This window comes from Muntiacus reevesi, chromosome 4 (genome assembly GCF_963930625.1).
Source record: "Muntiacus reevesi chromosome 4, mMunRee1.1, whole genome shotgun sequence".
Taxonomy (NCBI): Eukaryota; Metazoa; Chordata; class Mammalia; order Artiodactyla; family Cervidae; genus Muntiacus; species Muntiacus reevesi.
In genome coordinates, this window is record NC_089252.1 from 45,602,057 (window position 1) to 45,616,480 (window position 14,424).

A 14,424-nucleotide genomic window follows, 5' to 3' on the forward strand; every position below is an offset into this window, starting at 1 on the left:
GTGACATCCAATGCCCATAGGATCCAGGCAGTGCGGGTGGTGTAACAGGTGTTTGGACAGGGGACGGGTGGCCCCCACAGCAGAAGGGGAGCCCCTGGTGAAGGCTGCCCCCAAAGCTGTCCCCTGCAGCCCCTGCTCCCCCAGGACCGCATCACTCCCACCCCCCAGCACGGACACTCCCTTTTATTGTCCAAACAAGGGCACTTTGAGAATGAAAGGGGACACTGCTAATAGCTACCCGGGGACAGTAGGCATAAAGTGGCTGTCCCAGGCCAACCACGACGTGTCCCTCCAGCAGTGTCAACCAACCTCTGGGGCCTGGGAAAGCTGAGTCAGAACTCTTCCCTGGAAATCCCACCGCACGACTCAGAAAAAGATGTATCCTCAACCACCCAGCTTCCCCTCCCAGGAGGCGTCAGACCACCGGAAGCACTACTTGCATCTGTGTGAAGTATAAGAACCGTCCTGGCCACCCGCCCACCTGGAAGGCCCACCCTCCGATTTCCCCTGAGGTCCCCCCAGCTCTCACCCCTGTAAGAAGTCTGCCCGGACACCCCACCTCCCGCCGCATTTTGTGCATCACCGTCCCAGCTCCTCCGGCCCTGGCCATCTTCCCCACCTGCTCAAGCGCTCTGAAGGGAGGGGCCATCATGTGTCATTCCTCTCCGGCCCCTCCCAGCCTTACTCCTCCCTGCCCCCACCCCAGTGCCTTGCTTACAGGAAGTCTCTGATTTAAAGGTGTTTTTTTAAAAGAAACGGACTTGAACTGAACTACAGCTTTTCCTCGAGAACGGGGGACCCAGGGACAGAACCCAGTGGAAGTTCGTGGTTCTCCCACATCAATTTTTCAGGACAAATACTCCTGAATCTCTATGTCCATTGTGGGGGCTTTACTGGTGAAATTTGTGCAGTCCTATAGGGTGGTGATTGTGAGGTGGGAGTGTCTGAAATAAAATCCAGAAAGGGTCTCAAGAAGAACTCCGATTTTATAGCTTAGGGGAGGCGTTGGGTTGAACCTGGGTGAGAACCTCTCCTCGGCACCTAAAATTGCCCCGCATCTTGGAAAGATGTGAAAGCAGTCAAGGGTTAAGTGCAGGAAGGTGGAACATGCAGTAAGCTCAGCGGGTAATCAGGGAGGGCTTCCTGGAGGCAGCAGACAGTAAGCAGAAGCTTGAAGGAAGGGGGGAAATATGAAGAGTCAGGGCAAAAGGGCAGTCTAGAAAGAGAGACTCTTAGCAAACAGGCATAGGTGGGAGTGGTCAAGCATAACCAGGTGTGGCTGGAGAAGGAGGTGCATGCAGAGAGGCCACAGTTGCAGCCTTGAGGGCAGATAAAGAACCCAAACGGCAGCTGCCTCTGAGCTTCAGTCTCACGTATGGAATCATCCTGCTCCCTGTTCTCTCAGGGTCGGGGGGGGGGGGATAGTTTGGGGAGAGGGCAGGGTAGGCTGGACCTACTGCTCAGGCCGCTGGGTAACAGCTGGGAGGCAGCAGAGGGGCTGATCCAGGTTGAAGCCATCCTCAGTGTTTTTTTTTTTTTTTTTTCCTGCTTCTCCTTGGCTTCTCCCAATTCTGCCAGTTTTGGGAAACCCGGCCAACTAAGCATCTGCGGCTCGTAAGTGTGATCTCGCCCTGCATACCAGCCTCTGAGTCAGAAGAGTGGGAGGAGTGTCCAGGAGATGAAGCCCACCACAAATAAGCTATGCAGGAAGCCTTCTTAGCTGAGATGATTAGTCAGTGAGCTGAAACATTTTAGCATCTTGCAGGTTTGTGTATTCACTCACTGAACTTTGGATATAAAGTCAAGATGTTTCTTTACCTTCACATCTCCTGGATGTAATTGTTCTGATTGTCTTTCTGGCATAAATCACACTTATTTCTAAGTATGATTTTCTTAAGTGGAATGAGAAGCTAAATACACTTGCAAAATAATCTGAGTGCAAAAGTCTCCCTCAATTTCATGAATATTTCCCCAACCTTTCCTAGTTGTTTCATCCACATCTAACTCAACAGCATTTTTTTTATTAAATAAAATGAACTGGGGTTTTTTTTGAGTCTTTCTAAATTTTCAACCGAGTTTTCATTGAAACAATTTCTTTTTTTTTTTTTTTTTTTGCAATGGGATTTAATTGGTTTGTATAATACTTAATTAAATTGCATAATTACAATAGCAAGTTCCACTGGCATAAACAGGTTTGGGAAGTAAGCCAGCTGCCTCTAGGAAAGCATTCAGCTCAGCTGGTGGGAGCAGACATGGTGGACATTTTGGACAGCTGCCTTCCTGCCCCAAGTGTTCCTCCAGCTGTGGACATCAGTCAGAGGGATGGAGCGAGCTGATGAGTTTGGCAAGCTGGCTAACTTGAGTCGTAGGGAGTGTCCAGTACTCCCTTTCTCAGGACTCAGGTTAAGGTTAGCACTCCAGGGACTAAGGACCTGGTGCTGTTCCCCCCACCCCCCGCCAATCTTAGTCCTCACCTGGTTCTCTTTCTCCCACCTCCACACCTGTGCTGAGTGTCCCCCCACCTCCGGATACTTCTCCCCTCTTTCCCTCCCACACCCCAAATCTCCTCCCGCTGCAGCTGTCCAGGAAGGATTTGGCAAACTAAGGCCTTCTGCTTTAGCGACAGGCAATAGCCAAATGTAGCCCCCTCCCAACAGTCATGGGAACTTCTTACACAGAGATGAGTTTCTAATGATGTAATTTCCGGCATCTGTGGTAGGCTGGCTGGGAAGAGAGGTGAAGTCAGGGAACTGTCTGGGACTTGTCCTTCAATCACTCTAGGCTGAAATTTTTTATTGTGTCCAACTAAGTGACAGTAGTACACAGCTCCCTGAAGAATGGGGCTTTGGACTCACCTCTGCCTTTCATTTTTTCATGTTGCCACATCCCTTATATGGTGTGGGATGCCCCCTTTAACCTCTCTTATCAAGTCATTTTCTTTATGTTCAGTCTTCCCTATTTCATGAGTCACACAGAGCAAAAGTTAACATTTAACTTAAATGTCACCAAACCAACCAACCAACCAACCAACCTATCAAAAGAATTAGGAGGGACCTACATCTCACAAAGAGATATTGTCCAGAGGAACACATTTGTACTGGACACTTGCTACTCAGAGCCACCCATCATCCTTTCATCCTTCCTCTCGGCAGAAGAACACCAATTTCCTCCCAGATTACCACTTGCACCTCAAAGCCAATGTATTTCCAAGGTGGGTTATGGTTGGCTTAAGCCAATCAGCTCAGTTCAGCTCCCTGGCTATGGTGACTGGGACAAATTCTATCACATAAGATGCAGGACATGTTTCCTGGGGAGCTCTTGGGGAGAAGCTCCATCATCAGAGATATTGAAGGTACATGTAAGGGCTGGAGCTGCTGCAACCGTTTTGCTACTATAAAAGAGTTCAGAGAATAGCACTGAGCTGCAGAAAAATGGAGCTGGAGATCTCATTAAACTATTCCTAAAGATCACTCTGTTTTTGAACTTTATACTTACCTAAGCCAATAAATTCCATTTTTGTTGTTGTTGTTTTACTTTAAAAATTTAGCACATATACAAGACTTGAAAAAGTAAAAGTAATAAAATCCAACAATGAAAAACAGCACTCCTGGCTACAGATCTCCCCACACTGATTTCCAATTCCCAGAGATAACCACTCTGAATTATTTAGCCATTTCTTATTGTCTTTTCTGGAGTAGGAATTGTCAACCCACTCCAGTATCCTTGCCTCGAAAATTCCATGGACAGAGGAGCCTGGAGGACTACAGTCCACAGGGTCGCAACGAGTCAGACACGACTGAGCACACGTCACTGATCACTGATCTATGGTCTTCAGTGACATTTTTCTAAATAACATGCTGTGTTAGTCAGTATGTTACAATTTTCAAACATACCACAGAACACCATAGACCTGGGTGGTTTAAACAATACAAATGTATTTCCCATGGTCCTGGAGGCTAGGAAGTCCAAGGTCTAAGTGCCAACAAGTCTGGTTTCTGAGAGAGCCTGCCTCCTGGCTTGCAGATAACCACCTCCTCGCTGTGTCTTCACACAGTCAAGAGTGAGTACTCTGGGGTCTCTTCTTATCAGGATGCTAATCAGGGCTCCACCATATGACCTCACTTAACCTTAGTTACTTCCTTACTCCAAACACTGGGTTAGGGATATAATGTTTGAATTCTGGAGGGCCACAGTTCAGAGCACACACTATATATAACCACTTACAGAACTTCCATTTTTAGATATTATCTATTAGTGCCCCGGAAAGGAAGATGAGGTTTCTTATGCCCCCAATCCCACTTCCTCTAAACCCACATTTCTGTCCTCTCCATTCTCCCAACAGAGTGAAGCCACCATCTTGGTTAAATCAATTGTCGGTGTTTACACCATGATGACTGGACAGCCACTGCTCACGGATAAGCCACGTGATGTTCCTTTCTTCCATAACATTTTCCCTAACATTAAAAATGGCTTTGTATGCACCTAACATTTATTTACAGGCTTCCCAGGTGGCTCAGTGGTAAAGAATCTGTCTGCCAATGCAGAAGCTGCAGGAGATGGTGGGTTTGATCCCTGGGTCGAGAAGATCCCTTAGAAAAGGAAATGGCAACCCACTCCAGTCTTCAGAGAACTCCATGGACCAAGGAACCTGGCAGGCTACAGTCCATGGGGTCTCAAAGAGTCAGACATGATTGAGCATACAATGCTTACTTACACACACATAGAACTGTTCAAATCCCTCTCCAAACAGTTGAGCGCAATCTGTCTTGTTCCTTTTTGGTTTTTTCCAGGCGTGATCCCATCCAGAGTTCTCCATGCTCCAAGTCCAGCCTGGACCTGAGCCTTCTGCACAGCTGTCACCTGGGACTTCTCACTCCTTGCTTCCTGAATCCCACACTGTATTAGTGTTCATTGCTGCTGTAACACATTACTGAAAACTAAGTGGCTTCAAACAACCCAGATGTACTGCCTTAGAGTTCTGCAGGTCAGAAGTCTGAAATGGGTCTCGCTGGACTAAAGCAAGATGTTGGTAGTCTTCGTTTTGAAGGTTCTGGGGGAGAAGAGCTTCAAGAGGCTGTCTGCATTTCCAGCTTCCAGAGGAACCCACAGTCCTTGGCTCAGATCTCCTTCCTCCATCTCCTAGCCAAGTGACCTTGGGAGAGTCCTCCCTGAACATCATGACTCTCATCTGCTCCTCTGCCTCCTTCCCTTGCTTCTAAGGACCCTTGTGATTACATTGGACCCAGAGGGATAACCCAGGATCATCACCCCATCTCAGGGTCAGCTGTTAGCAGTCTTTATTCCCTCTGCAAACTTAACTCCCCTTTTGCTATGGAATATCACATTTTCACAGGTTCTGGGCTTTAGGATGTAGTCATCTTTGGGGACCCATTATGCTGGCTACTGTACATGCCATTCTCATTTTGATACACCCACCTGCTTCATTGGTACAGGTGTGTAGAAGGTACGCCCTTTGAGACCATGCCTATTTGAACCAACTTTATTCTGTCTCCCTCTTGAGAGTCTGTTTGGCTGTGAACAGAAACGTGGAAACCACCTGCCCTTGGAAGACTGGAGGCATTGTCCCCATGTCTTCCAGTTTCCAGAGACACTGCTGAAAAGCTGAGTTCTGTCTTGTTTGTATGCAATCTACTTTCTTCCACTCTGAAAGCTGTATGAAGTCTCACTTTGTCCTTAACACTCTGGAGCTCTGCCAGGACAGGTCATCTGGTGGGTCTCTGCATCCACTGCTACCCTCCATGTAGCCCGGAAGCCTGTGTCCTTCAGTCCTGCGGATTTTCTCACACAGCTTCTCCAATAATCTCCTCCCCTCGAGTGTCTGTGTTCTCTCTTTCTGGAACTCTTACTGTTGATCCTCCTGTACCGAGCTTCTAAATCTCCTAATTATTTTTTTCCTACTTCCTACATTGTTGTCTTCTTTTCCTACTTTCTAAGAAAGTCCCTCAACTCACCTTTCAAATCTTCCACTGATTTTTAAAACTCTGCTATTACATGTTTAACTTCTTAGGGTCCTTCCTTATTCTTTGAGTGTTCCTTTTTTATAGCCCCCATTTTCATTTTATGGCTGCATTATCTCCTCTTATCTCTCTGAGGACATTAATTATAGTTTTACTGAAGTTTTCTTCTGCTCCTAGACTTGGCTTTCATCCCTTCAGCTCTTTTTCTTCCCCCTTCTCCAGTTTGTTTGTTTTTTTCCCCTTTCTCTTGATTTCATATGTTACAGACTTTTCTTTTCACAAATGCCAGGTGATCCTTGACCAGCATTAATAGTTAAGAGCAAATCACTAAAAAGTCAGTGATTTCTCTATGGGCGATTAGGTAGAAATCTGGTCATTTCTTTGGGGGAATATATACATACATAAACACACAAACCTGCAGATACATACACACAAACATATATTTGTATGTATACACACACAAACATACATATACACACACATATACACATATGCATGTGTGTGTATATGCACTCGAGTACACATATGTATCTACACATATACACACATATACATAAACACACATCCATATGCACATATACATACCTACTCACATATACCGTATGTGTAGAATTTTTTCCTTTTGGGCCAATCAGTTTACTTGCAAAGGAAGCTTCCAGTCACTCTGCTCAGGGGACAGACACAGGGGCAGAGAGTAGAGAGGAGCTGGAAGTCTCACCGCTTGCGATGTAATCTTTAAATAAATGCTCTCATTTTGAGTCTAGTGTGCAAACTCGCTCTCAGCAGCACACAGTGTCTCAGGGTCCAGAAATTCACTGAATCATATCCTTCTGAAAAGAAACTTCTAGTCTTTGGCCAAAGCAGAGAAGGGAAGTTTACAGGAGGGGCCCTGGGTGTAAGGATTCTTCACACAAATTTTCAGCCAGTTCCCAAGTTTTCAAAGCCATTCCTCATCTTACCTTCAGAAGTATGTGACTCCCATTTCTGCTCTGCTTGAGGGTTGGCAGGGGGTGGGATGATTGCTTCTCGAGATTTCTTTTCACTACCCACCCTTGGGTTTCATCTCTCTGCTCAGTGAGCAACTGTCCATCCATAGACTTTCCGCCTCCACATCTTTGCTGACGACATCTTTCACCTGCTCGCTGCTCCTCCCTGCTCTCACTGTCCTCGGGGCATCAGGCTCTGTCATTTTCTTTAGTGCCATGGATGGAGGGGTGATTAGAAAGGGGGCTGAGGTAAATAGATGCCAAGGCATCGTGTTTAACCAGAGGTCTCCTTCGGGGCTGTTCTAAGTGGCATTTTCACTCCCGTGAACCAGACGGCATCCTGCCTCACACACTGCAGCCTGTGATCCCCTCCAGAGCCCTGGGCACACACGGCTGCCCTGCCCACTCCCTCCAGGGCAGCCAGTTCCTAGCGTACTCCCCAATTCAGGGTCCACAGACCCCTGTCCTCTGCTCACACTGCCTCCGATTGCAGTTCAGGAGCTTCTAGTGAGTTATACCCACTGTTGTTAACAGTCCTCAGCTCCCACTCCCATTTAAGCTGCTTTCTTACCTGCTCAACCTGAGTATGGTACCCAGATGTCCACAGCAAGCAACACCCCTGCATTGTAGACACAGCAATGTTCCCAGACGCTCTGCAGAGCAGCTTGGTGATGAAGAGGCAGCCAAGAACCCGTCACAGGCAAGCCCAAATCATCCACATCTTCCACCTGGTCTCTTTTGCAAACCTCCTTGAGTACACAGGTCAGAAAATCCCACCCAGACACATTCTAGGATCCACTCTAATACGCAGTCCTGGCAGATGACCCAAAGTGGCCGATCTCAAGCAAGACAAGGATGGCCAATCTAATCCCTGCCACAGAGACAGATTCTTTATCAACATCAGGCTCACGGATACTCCACCACACCAACCACAAGCAGGCAGGCATGAAACATCCAATACCACAGGTACCGGGTGTAAATCTAGAGCAGAGGACACTGACTAGTGCATTATTACAGTTTTTGTGTCAATATGATTAAAATTCACTGAGTCATTCCAGAAGTACTGTGCCCCCCACAAAGTGTGGCCCAGAGCTGCCACCAGCCATCTGCCCTCCTCCAGGCTCAGACTCTATGCAACAGCAATCTAATAAAGGCACTGGGTCCATGCAGCCTTGCGGGTGGGCAAGAAGTAGGTGGACTCTCTCTTGGGCAGCCTTGAAAAGCCACAGACATGGTCTCATTCCCTGGGGGAGAGGCCAGTGGTGAGTGGCTGTTCTTAGCCCATGCAGGACAGGGCCGCTGCCCTGCGCACTGCCCTCTGGGCCCCACACAGATGGAGACACCCCCACAGCAAAGTAGGCCATGGCACTTGGCCTGTCTCCCATATAAGATTGGGTCTAAGCAGCCACGCACCTCGAATCTCACTTAAGCCCACAAAAGGCATTGTTATTTAAGCCATTTCTGTAAAGTGAATCATTCCCCCTCTGCAATCCCCTCTCCTCCCACAAAGCGCATCATTTATCCGTTCTTCAGAGATTCAGAGTCTGAAACCCAGGCATGCTGTAAAGAAGACTCATCTACTTTAAAATGATTGTTTGAAAATAACAACAACAACACCGGAAACTTCCACCCTCCCCTGACAGCTGTGCCTGAGTGCCTGGAAGCAGTTATAAGCCTCGGCTGAAAACCCAGGAGGCTGGCGGCCCACTGAAGGGATGCTTCTGTAGATCCTGGTCAACCTGATCAGATCTCATCTGCGATCCATTCCCATGACGACACCACCCTGGCTCGACCCTGCCCACACTCGGGCAAGGTCTGGACGGAGCCCCAGTGATTCATGACTTGGATTTTCCAAGCATCTCTTCCTCCTTCCCTATTGTGGAGCCCTGCTTCTCCATCTGCACTCACAGGTGCCCTGCCTTTCCCCAAGCCTCTTCCCTGCGTCTTTTCCAGAGCCACCTCCATAGTCTTGGCCTCAGGCACCTCTTTCTTTAAAAATTTGTGATGAAATATTCCAGACATACAAAGAGGCATAAAAAATAACATCACAAACACCTGTGTCCCCACCACCCAGCCGCATAAATAAAAGGCAGCTCTCTCTAATCCCGGGCCCACATCCCTCTCGGACACCACACCTCCCGACACCACGCCTCCCAGGAGCCTTTGTTCCATTCTTCCTCGGGAAAAGCCCAGGTTGCGGCAGACTTCCCAGGTGTCACCTGGACTCTCTGTTGTATCAATCCTTCCTCTGCCCTTCTTGGTGGTGCGAGGCACCCCCAGCCCCCAGCCTCCCATCTCCCTTTGTGATTTGGCTGCTTCCTTATCCCAGAGGACGTCCCAGTGGCTCAGATGGTAAAGAGTCCGCCTGCAGTGCGGGAGACCTGGGATCAGTTCCTGGCTCAGGAAGATCCCCAGGAGAAGGGAGTGGCAACCCACTCCAGCGTCTTGCCTGGAGAATTCCATGGACAGAGGAGCCTGGCGGGCTACAGTCCAGGGGGTTGCAAAGAGTGACTGGCACGCTTTCTCATCCTAGAGTGGACCAGCTCGCCAAGGTCCCAGTCTCCCTGGAAGTTACACGGTGGTCCGTGGACCTAGGACTTCCAGCGGGTGATACCACGGGCAGGACTACGTCCTTCCTTCCCATACCAGTGTGCTGTGGACATACATGACCTCTTCGTCCATCAGGTGCTGGGCTGGGAAGGAGGCTGGACAGGGGAACACTCTGCCTTCCGTGCCTTGCGGTCCCTGGGGAGCAACACACATATGCACAGAGGCAGCCCCCAAATCAACTGGGCAGCCTGGGATCTGGGGGATCCTCCTGTGGAGCAAGCATGGGGGCTGCTGAGGCCTGGGGAGGCTGAAAAGGACTGAGGCTGAGCTCTGGGGTGGCTGAGATGGAGACAGAGGGGGACAGGGTGGGACCTTCCAGGTGAGAGCAGGTAAGTCAGTAGGGAGAGTGGGCAGAGAAAGGCCCAGCCTGGCAGCGGAGGACAGAGATGAGGTGGACAAATGGAGCCCAGGTGGGCAGGGTGCAGGGTGGCACTGGGCTGAGGAGGTGGGTGTTGATGCTGAGAAAGTGGGGGTGCCCGCTTCTGCCAGGCTCACCAGGTTCTCAGATCCCACTTGGGGGAGGGGTGCCCTTTGTCATGGCCTCCCCACCCTGATCACTGACTGCGCTGTTGACATTGGCACGGCCCGGGCAGAGGTGGAGGGTGACTGCCAAACGCCCTCTCACCTGCAGCCCGCCCAGGAAACAAAGGCACCCACAGAGCCTCCACAGAGGCTCCACAGTGCCTGGCACCCAGCACACGGGGCAGGGGGTGGAGTTCAGGCACGGGGGGCATTCAGCGCCGCCTCCCGCCCGCGCCCCTGGCCTTGTTCTCCCCTGGGACCCAGGGTTGCCTGCCCCCGCCCCTTGCTCACACTCACTGCCGCCCCAGCACCGATCCAGGCCCTTTGTGGAGCAGGTGTGTTAGGGCATAATCTGTCAGCCTTCACCCCTTTCCTGTCCAAGGCCCTCCCTCCGGTCCCACCTTTCTAGCAAAGTCCATATGCCCAAGTGGGTGAAAACCACCCCAAGCATGTCCTCGAGGGTGGTTGTAATTCAGCAGAGCCAAAGTCCTAGCTCACAGTTCAGACAAGGAGCAGGGGAGGTGGCCGCACTGAAACCCCCTCTGGCCGAGGACTATGCGCTTCCTCTGGGAAGCTCCTCTGGGAGGGCTGGGCTGCACCCACCCTACCTGGGGAAGCCCAGAAGCTGCTGAGAAGAAGGCTAACAGTATGAGTCCATTTTAAGGATGCTCTGAGATGTGGACGAGCAGGCTCTGTCATCTCCTGATTCTAGAAACATGCTCTGATGGTGCCAGCAGCAGAGGCAGCAGCTCTATGGAGCTGCCATCAGTTGCTTTTCCTTTTTGAAATTAATTTTTATTGACATATAGTTGATTTACAATGTTGTGTTAGTTTTGACGTACAGCAAAGTGATTCAGATATACAAATTTGTTTTTCTCTTTTTTTTTTTTTTTTTTTGAGGTGGGGTGTGTTCTAGTGGTAAAGAAGCTGCCTGTGATACAGGGGACATAATGAGACATGGATTTGATCCCTGGGCTGGGAAGATCCCCTGGAGAAGGACATGGCAACCCACTCCCCTATTCTTGCCTGGGAAATCCCATGGACAGAGGAGCCTGGTGGGCTACAGTCCATGGGGTCGCAAGAGTCAGACACGACTGAGCGACTAAACCGCCACCACCACCCCCTGGGCCTGAACCAGGCAGCCCAACTTGTCAGCCACAGTGTGAGGTCTGCCTTGTGTATCCATAGTCGGGGACCCTCACTGATGGGCCTCACCCATTCTCTTCAAGATGCCCACCACCTTTTGCATCCTTTCTATCCCTGATTTATATGTACCCAGGTGACTACTCCATGAGGTCATACTCTCTGGTGGAGAAAGAATACCCAGAATAGGGTCCCCCCAACATACACACATTGTATGGGGGGGTTCCCTCCTCTCCACCTCCCCAGTCATCCCATACCCACTTTCACACTCAAGACCCTGTAAACCTTCCCAACCCCGACCCACACTGCTCTTTCCAGCTAAATGCACACTGCTCTCACTAGCTCTGTGCTTGCTGGACCATTGATTGGGAGTGTTCCCTTCTGGACTGTCTCTAAGGTAAAGCCTCAGAGTGGGATGCCACTGTAGAGCATGACTAATTTCCTTAAAACTTTGATGGGAGGCAAGGCCCATGCAGAGCAGGAAGGCATGTGTTAGAAGGCTTAGAGCTTGCTGGTGATGAGCAAGAACTCAACCCCAGGTCTCCTACTTCAGTTTAAGGACCTCTCCTCCCTTCCAGGTAGCGTGGGCATTGCTGCCTTATCCACAGCACAATCCTGGAAGATAAGGCCCCTGCAAACTGAGGACCAAGGAGAAGGTTGCACAGATTAGGACCCTGTGAATATTTGGTGAGTCGTTGTTCTGGGTGTTCCAAGGCCCAGATGACCTCCACGCACCCACTCTTTCAGGGTCAGTGCACCCTCTTGCCAACAGAGCCCAGCCCAGGCCAGAGCCTCCTACAGAAAGCCAGGCATGATCTCTGGAGGGAAAGAGAGGCTGTGTAAATTCATCTCCTTTGGTCCCACCAGTGATTTCCGCTTGGCCTCTGCATGACCTCTCCTAGCCACTAAGCAAAGAGGTAATGGTGGCAAGGGATGGTAAACAAAAAAAAACTACTCAGCTTGAGGGTGGGGTGAGGAGCAAGCTTGAGTGGGTTTATACCTGCCTAGGGACCAATGACCAGGGGTCCCCAGGGCCCAGAGAACATCCCTATTTCTCTTCCTGCTGCAGGAAGATTTTTTAGGACAGTCAGTGAGCATTTATTGAGGGGCAGCATTCTGCAGAAGGCACTGGCAGATGTCCTTTCCCAGTTAGTTTATAGTTTGGTTAAGACAAGACCTGAATTAGTAAATTAATTTTTAGCAAGGTTGCCAAATACAAGTCCATAATCAAAAATCAATTGTATTTTCTAAAGACTAGTAATAAACAAATGCAAGATTAAAAAGAAAATTAAATATCACTTACAATAGCATTCAAAAAATTAAATACCTAAGAAATAAATCCAATGAAATATGGGCATAGCATCTATACTGAGAAGTATAAAACAGTGTGAGAAAAATCAAAGTAAAAATGACAGTGTCAGACGACTCTTTGTGACCGCATGGACTGTAGCTTATCAGGCTCCTCTGTCCATGGGGATTCTCCAGGCAAGAATATGGGAGTGGGTTGGCATTTCTTTCTCCTGGGGATCTTCCCAGCCCAGAGATTAAACCTGGGTCTCCTAAATTGTTGGTAGATTCTTTACCATCTGATCCACCAGGGAAGCCCAAGAGAAATCAAAGACTTAAACAAATGGAAACGAAAGGATCAATAGTTTTGAGATGTCTATTTTCTCCAGTTTGATCTACAGATTCAGTGCAAGTCCACCAAAGTCCCAGCAGATTGGCCCACATGTGTTCGTGTATATGTATGTGGAAACTGACAAGTGATTTTAAAATTATATGGAAATTCAAAGAATCTAGACTAGCCAAGGCAATATTGAAGAACAAAGTTGGAGAAGTTCCACTGGGCGATATCAAGACTACAATATAAAGTTCCAGTACTTAGACAGGGTGGTATGGGTACAAGGACAGACAGTAGGCCAATGAATAGGGTCCAGAAAGAGACTCATTCATATAGGACCACTTATGACAAAATCTCCATTGAAATTCAGTGAAAAAAGAATGATTGGCACTGAGTCAACTGTATATACAAACAAAAATTAATTTGAGATGGATCAGCGAAAAGCAAAGGAGAAAAGGAAAGATATACCCATTGGATGCAGAGTTCCAAAGAATAGCAAGGAGAGATAAGAAAGCCTTCCTCAACAATCAATGCAAAGAAATAGAGGAAAACAATAGAATGGGAAAGACTAGAGATCTCTTCAAGAAAATTAGAGATACCAAGGGAATATTTCATGCAAAGATGAGTTCAATAAAGGGCAGAAATGGTACGGACCTAGCAGAAGCAGAAGATATAAAGAAGAAGTGGCAAAAATACACAGAAGAACTGTACAAAAAAGATCTTCACGGCCCAGATAATCACGATAGTATGATCACTCATCTAGAGCCAGGCATCCTGGAACGTGAAGTCAAATGGGCCTTAGGAAGCATCACTACGAACAAAGCTAGTGGAGGTTGTGGAATTCCAGTTGAGCTATTTCAAATCCTGGAAGATGACGCTGTGAAAGTGCTATACTCAATATGCCGGCAAATTTGGAAAACTCGGCAGTGGCCACAGGACTGGAAAAGGTCAGTTTTCATTCCAATCCCAAAGAAAGGCAATGCCAAAGAATGCTCAAACTACCGCACAATTGCACTCATCTCACACGCTAGTAAAGTAATGCTCAAAATTCTCCAAGCCAGGCTTCAACAGTATGTGAACTGTGAACTTTCAGATGTTCAAGCTGATTTTAGAAAAGACAGAGGAACCAGAGATCAAATTGCCAACATCCACTGGATCATCGAAAAAGCAAGAGAGTTCCAGAAAAACATCTATTTCTGCTTTATTGACTATGCCAAAGCCTTTGACTGTGTGGATCACAATAAACTGTGGAAAATTCTGAAAGAGAAGGGCATACCAGACCACCTGACCTGCCTCTTGAGAAAACTGTATGCAGGTCAGGAAGCAACAGTTAGATGTGGACATGGAACAACAGACTCCTTCGAAATAGGAAAAGGAGTACGTCAAGGCTGTATATTGTCACCCTGCTTATTTAACTTAGATGCAGAGTACATCATGAGAAATGCTGGGCTGGAGGAAGCACAAGCTGGAATCAAGATTGCTGGAGAAATATCAATAACCTCAGATATGCAGATGACACCACCCTTATGGCAGAAAGTGAAGAAGAACTAAAGAGTCTCTTGAT

The 14,424-nt window shown here is 48.4% G+C and overlaps 1 protein-coding gene across 5 annotated transcripts in view; it reads right to left on the reverse strand.

Annotated features, from left to right (window-relative positions):
* Window positions 1–14,424, reverse strand: part of ZBTB7C (zinc finger and BTB domain containing 7C) — a 378,538-nt gene that overhangs the window by 164,956 nt on the left and 199,158 nt on the right. The window contains exon 1 of one of the 5 annotated variants that reach the window (XM_065932671.1): window positions 7,536–7,647. The exons of the other annotated variants lie outside the window; for them this stretch is intronic. The gene's annotated coding sequence lies outside the window, so the exon portion shown is untranslated. Of the gene's footprint in view, window positions 1–7,535; window positions 7,648–14,424 lie in introns of those variants that run through there. 5 annotated transcript variants of the gene reach the window in all.